Below are 8,248 nucleotides of genomic sequence, written 5' to 3'. Positions count from 1 at the left end.
TTGACTATGACGATTACATTTCATGTCTCTATTTACAGTGGCAAGATTTTTCTTGGCCTAATATCAACTCAACATTACGATTCTAACACGCTGTTATATGGCATCTTCCATACAGTTGATTACTATAAGATTCCAATTTCGGGACCTTTTTTTATTATAAAAAATTGATAAATTAATTTTTTTTTTAAAATCAATCTAAAAACTTAACTATTGGATTCATCCCATTTAATTTGGGATGAATGATAAAAGAATACTAGAGAGAGAGAGAGCTTCCAAGTCACATCTTATCATAATCCTTTCATTTATAACGATAATTATATGATGGCCAATTTATTCCCTCAAATTATTACCCATATAAAAATGAGTCAAAAAGTTGAATTTTGGTAATGATGACATCATCATCAAATGTGAAGTTCAAATTACATTAAAATAGACTGTCAACAAATTTTCCAACTTTGAATTTCAAGTTGATTGTAGAAAAAAAATTTAAAAGAAAATATATATTTGACTGTTGATCAAGGTATTTTAAATTTGGATAAATTAATCATCCATTTTTTAAGTTCGTTAGGACAAAAAAAAAAAAAACTTCTTTTAAATAAATATAACTTCATTGAAACAATGAACATAGAGAGCTGAAATGTAATTGGGCCAACATGTATACCAGTGGTGAAATGAAGGCATGAATCTGATGCACAACCAAGCTTGCAATAGTTCTTGGCATTTGAAGGATAGTGCAAGACATACTCTCTCAAGCATTTGAAGACACACTTTAAAGCTTAAAACTTTAGTGATTTGAGGTTCTACATCTACATTGCTGGGTTTCTCCAATTTCAGACATTTAACATGTAACTTTCGATAGCATGAAGAGAAGTTAGCTGTGGTGTGTCCTACTAACATCCCCAACAACAATACAACCATCACCACAATTGCTCCAACACTCTTTCCCTCCATACCTTACTCACTCTATACACTTTCCCTCTCCATTCTCTACCCTCTTTGGTGTTGATGGTTTGAAACAAGGCCTGGATACGATTTATATAACCTCAGATCCTACTCATACCTTTGTGTACCTTGAATCTTGATTGAAAATATTCTTCAATAAATTATTCAAACAACTAATTTAGAGAATTGCTACTGACACCCCAACTTTTATATGTACACTCCATTTAGCATTCGTCACTTTTATAATCAATGAATTTGGTGGTATATCTGCGAATTCGTAGATATTAAAAGTGATGTACTCACGAGTTTGTAGGTTATAAAAATAAATTTTATCATATTCAACTCATTAGATGAATATTCATCCAAATTGGGGTGTATTAAGCAAAAGTTGGGGTTCCAATAGCAGCTCTCTTTATTTGTCGCTTTGTTTAAAGTTAGGAAATGTTAATAGACTACTTAGGACGAGTAGATTTAGATGGTTGGTGATCATTGGATTTCACATGAGAAGTATCTCTAGGATTATCCAATGTACTGGATTTAGGGACAGTGTTGTTGGGATGTTTCCTAATATGAAGGCTACAATAATTGCTCTTCAAGATATGAATGAGGACATATTAATTGAATTATTCATAAATGAAATCTCCAACTCATGGTTTTTATTATTTTAAAAGTTACAAGGCCCATACACCTTTACTTACCCTTCTATGATTTATAAAAATGGGAATAATCTAATCGGATATTTGTCAAATTTGTCGACCACGATTATACCTTTATGAGTTTTGTTAGGGCATATGTTAAAGTGTAATAAATACACTTTTGAAATTGGAATCTAAGGGTATTTTGGTTTAAAAAATAATATTTTAAAGGATATTTTCGATATAAAATCTATTTTCCAAAGTGTATGTATTGTACTTTAACATAAGGGCACACATTGACAAGCCCTACCTTTATTAGCAATGCATTCGAATCAATTATGGATTTTTCAAATGTTCAAAGTATTTTTTTCTTTAATATAAAAAGTGGGGTCATTTTAATACTCGTGACGTGTTATTTTTGTTAATTTTTTGACAATTAATGTTTTCTTTACCATCTATTAGAGTTTATCCGTCTATTGGCAAGGCATCCTCTTTGGGGTTAAGGGGATGGCAATAAAGTTGGAGGGATATTATTGAAAAGGGTCAGGTTACATTGACTTAAGAAATGACACAAGATCTTGATCGTAGAAATAGAAAATCTAACGGTTGAAATTTTATGTGTATTTCAGCAATAGATATCCCAATGATAATTATCTAAATGACAATTCTTAATTTTTGGATTTTGTATTTATACGGTCAAGATCATATGTCCTTTCTTAGGTCATATTTCTTAAGTTAAGGAAATCAAATCTTATTGAAAAAGGGTAATAAATAAAATTGAAGGGGTATTCTTGGAAATGAAGCGGAGTAAAAAAGACAATAAAGTTGGAGGAGTATTCTTGAAAAAAGAAGAAGATAAAATGAACAAAGTTGAAAATTATCATTAAAATACGTTCGAGATTGAATCTAAATCCTTTTTTTACAGGTAGATAAACATTGGTAAGACAATTGTTATGTTTTATTATATAGATTTGCAGCATGAGAATCATGATTCCACTAAAAGTTTTAATCGAAATCCTAATTTTTATCAGTGTCCCATCCTAGCTTTGATTGTTGTTTTTTTGCCATATACTTAAGTGGGGTAAAAAAACATGAGGTTGAGCATTGATTGTAGGATTGAAATAACAATCATTTGTTGTGTGGCAATCAAATCCAAATATCCTTTTTAAATCCCTAAATACCCATTTAAAATCTCTTTTGAATTTCCCCAAAAGACACGCTAAATTTTCTTTTTAGTTTAAGGTCTCATTCTCAACGACTCCTTGTATACTTATCTCCTCTAGTTACCGATTAGATTAGTTCACTTTCTTTTATAAAAATAAATAAAAATAAAAATGTTTTTGTGTGCTTCAACTTGTTAGAATTCAATATACCGTATAACCCATTGACCTCACGATTTTAGCAATTTAATTGCACAAAGATTTTATAATAATAGATGTCAATATTGAAAGAGCTTCCTAATATCATTAAAATTAAAAAGTACTTTTTTAAGATTAGTAGGAAACTTTGATGGATATGAATCTTACTAAGAGAAGAACTCTAGGTTCTTTATCTCCATCTATAAAAGAGAATAAAAAATCTCATAATAATAGAGAGTGAAAACGCACACAATTTTGTAAGAGTGAGATCCATAAATTACTTGAACCCTAGTTGATCCATCTAGAGATAAGGGAGAAGGTGAGTTTAGAACTAGAGGAATTTGCGATTAGGGTTTGAACACTTTGTCAAACATGTGGAGTGCAAAGACACACCTCCAACAAATTATTGAATCAATGATTTAGTTATGGCACAAGGTAAGTACTCTAACTTAATTCTTGGTAATATAAATAGTATTCTCGAGATATATGAATGATTCTAGATCCTTTTGGGAATTATAGTTACGTTAAAAGATTTGTATGCTTAAAATCTTACACAGCTTATATCCTTAATGAAAGAATTATAATAATAAGAAATACTGAAAAAAAGAAAAAAGAAAAAGAGTGAATCAAAGGCATAATCTTTCATAACTCTTTGATTGAAAGCAATATTTATTCCCTCAAATTATTAAATCGAATTACAATAGGCATGTTTTTCCACATAGATCAACATTTAGAAAATGCTAAATGTTCTTATCGCAGGTACTCAAGCAGGAGTTTACGCAACCTTCCATTTTTGGTTGATCTGCCACATAACAAAACTTTATTAGTACTTCATGATGTATATATAGGTACATAGGGCTGGGTTAAGAGCCAATAAAGTAGCCAAAACTTTGGTTGTCGAACGCTACCCATATATATTGTAAAACTTCATACCATATCAAATGTGAAGTTCAAGTTACATTAGTAAAAAAATAAAAAATTCCAACTTGGTATTTGAAGTTGGTTATGAATAGAAATTAATGTTAGAACAAGTTGTAGAAACCATATTTGTTTTTTTCCTTGACCAAACTTTCTATGGGCCTGGCCCGGGAGAGCGTACGTGTCACATGGATGCAAAGCAAAAACTTTTAAGAACACTAAAAAGTAAAATTAGAGGATATAGTGTTTTTCACCATGGATCAACACATTTTAAATTTGGGAGCTCATTGATTGTCCATTTTCAAAGCCTTTGATAAGATAAACCTTTTAAAAAATAAATAAATAATTTAAACTTAATCTAAACCATGAACCTTATAGAGTTGAAATATCAGTGGGTAGTGGGTCATCGTGGTAGTCGACACAACATGACCCAAATGAGGAGAGAGAGAGAGAGAGAGAGAGAGAGAGAAAAGACTTCAACAAGGCAAAAAAAAATCTTAAAATACAAATAAAAAAGGGTTGAAATGTTATTGTGCCAACGTGTCAATCCACATAACCCAAATGAGAGAGAGAGAGAGAGAGAGTATACCATGGCTGAAATTAGCACATAAATCTGATGCACAACCAAGCTTACAATAGTAGTTGGCATGTGAAGAAGAGTGACCGATACACTTCCTCAAACATTTGAAGGCACACTTAAAACCTCTAGCCATTTGAGGGTCTACATTGTTGCTGGGTGGTGCATTCCAATTGTTGCTGGGTGGTGCATTCCAACAATCAACATAGCACTTCCCATAGCATGTCAAGAAGTCAGCTGTAGTGTGTCCTGCTAACATCCCTAAAACCACTACAACCATCACAACAATTGCCCTAACACTCTTTCCCTCCATCTCTCTCTCTCTCACTCTATATACTCTCTTTGGTGTTGATTTGAAAAAAGGCCTCTATGGACCCAATTTATAGAACCTCAGATCCTACTCATACCTTTGTGTATCATAATTGAGGCTAATCTCTAATAAATTTAAGATTTAATGGACCGATTTGTCTATAATTTGGAAATGTTAATATCCAACTCAGGAGGACAAGGTATCATGTCCGACGTAGATTTAGACTTTTGATGATCATTGAATTTCACATGATGAGAATTCCTAGGATTACCCAATGTTTTGGATTTACGGATAATGTTTTTAGGATATTTCTTAGTAGGACAGATATGTACCATCATTTCTCTCTTTAAATATCGATGAGGATGCCTTAATTGAACTTATTTATGAATGAAATCTCTAGGGCTGTCAATGGATAGGTATCCGATCGGATAGTGTTATATCCAAACTCAAATCCGAAAAAAATAATGATATCCGAATTCAAATTCGTATCCAATCGGATATCACTAACCAAGATTCGAATTCGAATTTGAAAAGTGTATCGAATATCTGATAATATCCGATCCGATAAAAATCCTACAAAAATTAGATTTGATCTCTACCATCATCTTTAATCTGTAAAAAACCCAATCGATTTTCTTATCTTGGTTTGAGGTTGAAGCCGATGGATTTTTAAAGGAAAAAAATTGGATTTTACTAGAATCATAGATGCTCGTCGGCCGAAGAAGATGGTGGTCATGGAGCTCATATAGTGAAAAAAAGAAGGGGTTTGCTTTGAAAGAGAGGGGAAGGAAGTATTACCTGGATGCTCGTCTGTTGGAGAAGACAGTGGTTATGTAGCTTGTACAGTTGAAACCCACATTCACCATTGTTGCCATCTGGTCCTTGCGTTTGAGGTTTAGAGAAGATAAAATTTTAAAAGTTAAATTTCGTTGTGTAACACGAATACACAAGACTATATATATATATATAAATTGAAACGGATATTATCGAATCGGATTTCGCAACATCCGAATTCATATCCGAAACTCATTTGAATCTTAAAATAACATCCGAATTTGAATTCGATATCCAAAAAATTCGAATAATATCTGATTTTTTTATCAAATTCGGATTTTCGAATATTCATTAACAGGCCTAGAAATCTGACTCTTATTTTTATTATGGTATTATGGAGTGAAGAAATATTACTCTTTTTCAATAATACCCCTCCAACGTAGGTATAAAAGGAAAGATAATAAAGTTGGAAGGGTATTATTAATATTGAAGGGATATTCTTGAAAAGGAAGGTATAAAGGGAAGTTAATGAAATTGGAAGAGTATTTTTAGAAAGGAGGATAAGAGGATAGGTAATAAAGTTAATGTTGTCCTTGAGATTCTTAGGGATATTAAATACCAACCCCTATTTATATAGGATATAAAACGGTGTTTCAATATATACTAAAATTTGTTCATCCCTACAACAAACTCATTAACATTGTAGGGTATTGTTATAAAAAGAATAAAAGAATAAAGATAATATAATTAGAGGAGTATTATTGGAAAAAAAAAAAAAAAAAAAGAAGACAAAAGAGGTAAAAAAATAAAGTTAAAGGGATATTATTGAAAAAAAGAATAGAAGGTAAAAGAAAAGAAAATTGAAGAGGTATTCTTAGAAAATGGAATAAAGTTCAAATTATTCCTTGAGATGAGTGTCAAATTGACAATATTTGGAGAAGACAAACATTTTGGGGGGGGGGGGGGGGGTTGGAACATGTAGGCATTAATGCTATGTTTTTAAAATGTTCCCTTTCATTTTTATAATGGTGACATACCCTTTGACCTTGGTCTTCATTATAGACTAATGAAAGATGACTTAAAAAATCTTGATTTTTTTCTTCTCAAACATCTTCAACCTACTGCAGATGATGATGATGATGCTAGTAATGATTTAGTCCATGGTGATGTTGATGATGATGATAATAATGAAGAAGAAGAAGATGGCATTGTGATCCCAATATCATTAGAATTAAAAAGTACTATTTTAAGATTAGTAGGAAACCTTGATGAAGATGAATCTTACTAAGAGAGGAACTCTAGGTCATTTACCTTCATCTATAAAAGAGGATCGGCAACCCCATAATAATAGAGAGTGAAAATGCACATAATAGATACAATTTTGTAAGAGTGAGATCCATCAATCGCTTGAACCCTAGTTGATACATATAGAGATAAAGGAGAAAGTGAGTCTAAAACTAAAGGAATTTGCGATTAGGGTTCGAGCACTTCGTCAAACATGTGGAGTGTAAAGACACACCTCCAACGAATTATTGAATCAACGATTTGGTTATGACACAAGATAAGTATTCTAATTTAATTCTTGGTAATATAAATAGTATTCTCGAGATATATGAATGATTCTAGATCCTTTGGGAATTATAGTTATGTTAAAAGATTTGTATGCTTAAAATCTTGCATTGCTTATTATATCCTTAATGAAAGAATAATAATAATAAGAAATACTGAAAAAGAAAAAAAGAAAAAGAGTGAATCAAAGGCATAATCTTTCATAACTCTTTGATTGAAAGCAATATTTATTCCCTCAAATTATTAAATCGAATTACAATAGGCATTTTTTTCCACATAGATCAACATTTAAAAAATGCTAAATGTTCTTATCGCAGGTACTCGAGCAGGAGTTTATGCAACCTTCCATTTTTGGTTGATCTGCCACATAACAAAACTTTATTAGTACTTCATGATGTATATATAGGTACATAGGGCTGGGTTTAAGAGCCAATAAAGTAGCCAAAACTTTGGCTGTCGAACACTACCCATATATATATATAGGGTCCCTTTCAGCAACAAACATTTTGGCAAAACATTTTTCAAAACATGGGTTAGAGGTTTTGGAATGGGCTGATTTTTGGTGAGGATGATCTCTACGGTGAGGAGATCATCCTCATCAAAAATCAGCCCATTCCAAAACTTCTAGCCCCATGTTAACAGGTTGAAAAATTGTGGACCGTCCATTTTTTGTAAACCATTTTTGATGGGTTAGAAGTTTTGGAATGGGCTGATTTTTGGTGATGATGATCTATTCCTGTAGAGATCATCCTCACCAAAAATCAGCCCATTCCAAAACCTGTAACCCATATTTTCAAAAATGTTTTGCCAAAATGTTTGTCAAAATGTTTGTTGCTGAACATTTCCCATATATATATATATATGGGAAATGTTCAGCACCCTAAGTTTTACCACACACTTTAACAAATGTGTTTTGTCCTTCATGGGTTAGAAGTTTTGGAATGAGCTGATTTTTGGTGAGGATGATCTCTATGATTAGAAGATCATCCTCCCCAAAAATCAGCCCATTCCGAAATGTTTAGCCCTATGTTTACACGTTGAAAAATCGTGGACCGTCCATTTTTGTAAATCAATTTTGATGGGGTTAGAAGTTTTGGAATGAGCTGATTTTTGGTGAGGATGATCTCCTCACCATAGAGATCATCCTCACCAAAAATCAGCTCAT

Source organism: Akebia trifoliata, chromosome 8 (genome assembly GCF_017979445.1).
Source record: "Akebia trifoliata isolate Shusen 1 chromosome 8, ASM1797944v1, whole genome shotgun sequence".
In the NCBI taxonomy this organism is placed as follows: Eukaryota; Viridiplantae; Streptophyta; class Magnoliopsida; order Ranunculales; family Lardizabalaceae; genus Akebia; species Akebia trifoliata.
Note: the sequence above shows the minus strand (reverse complement) of the source record.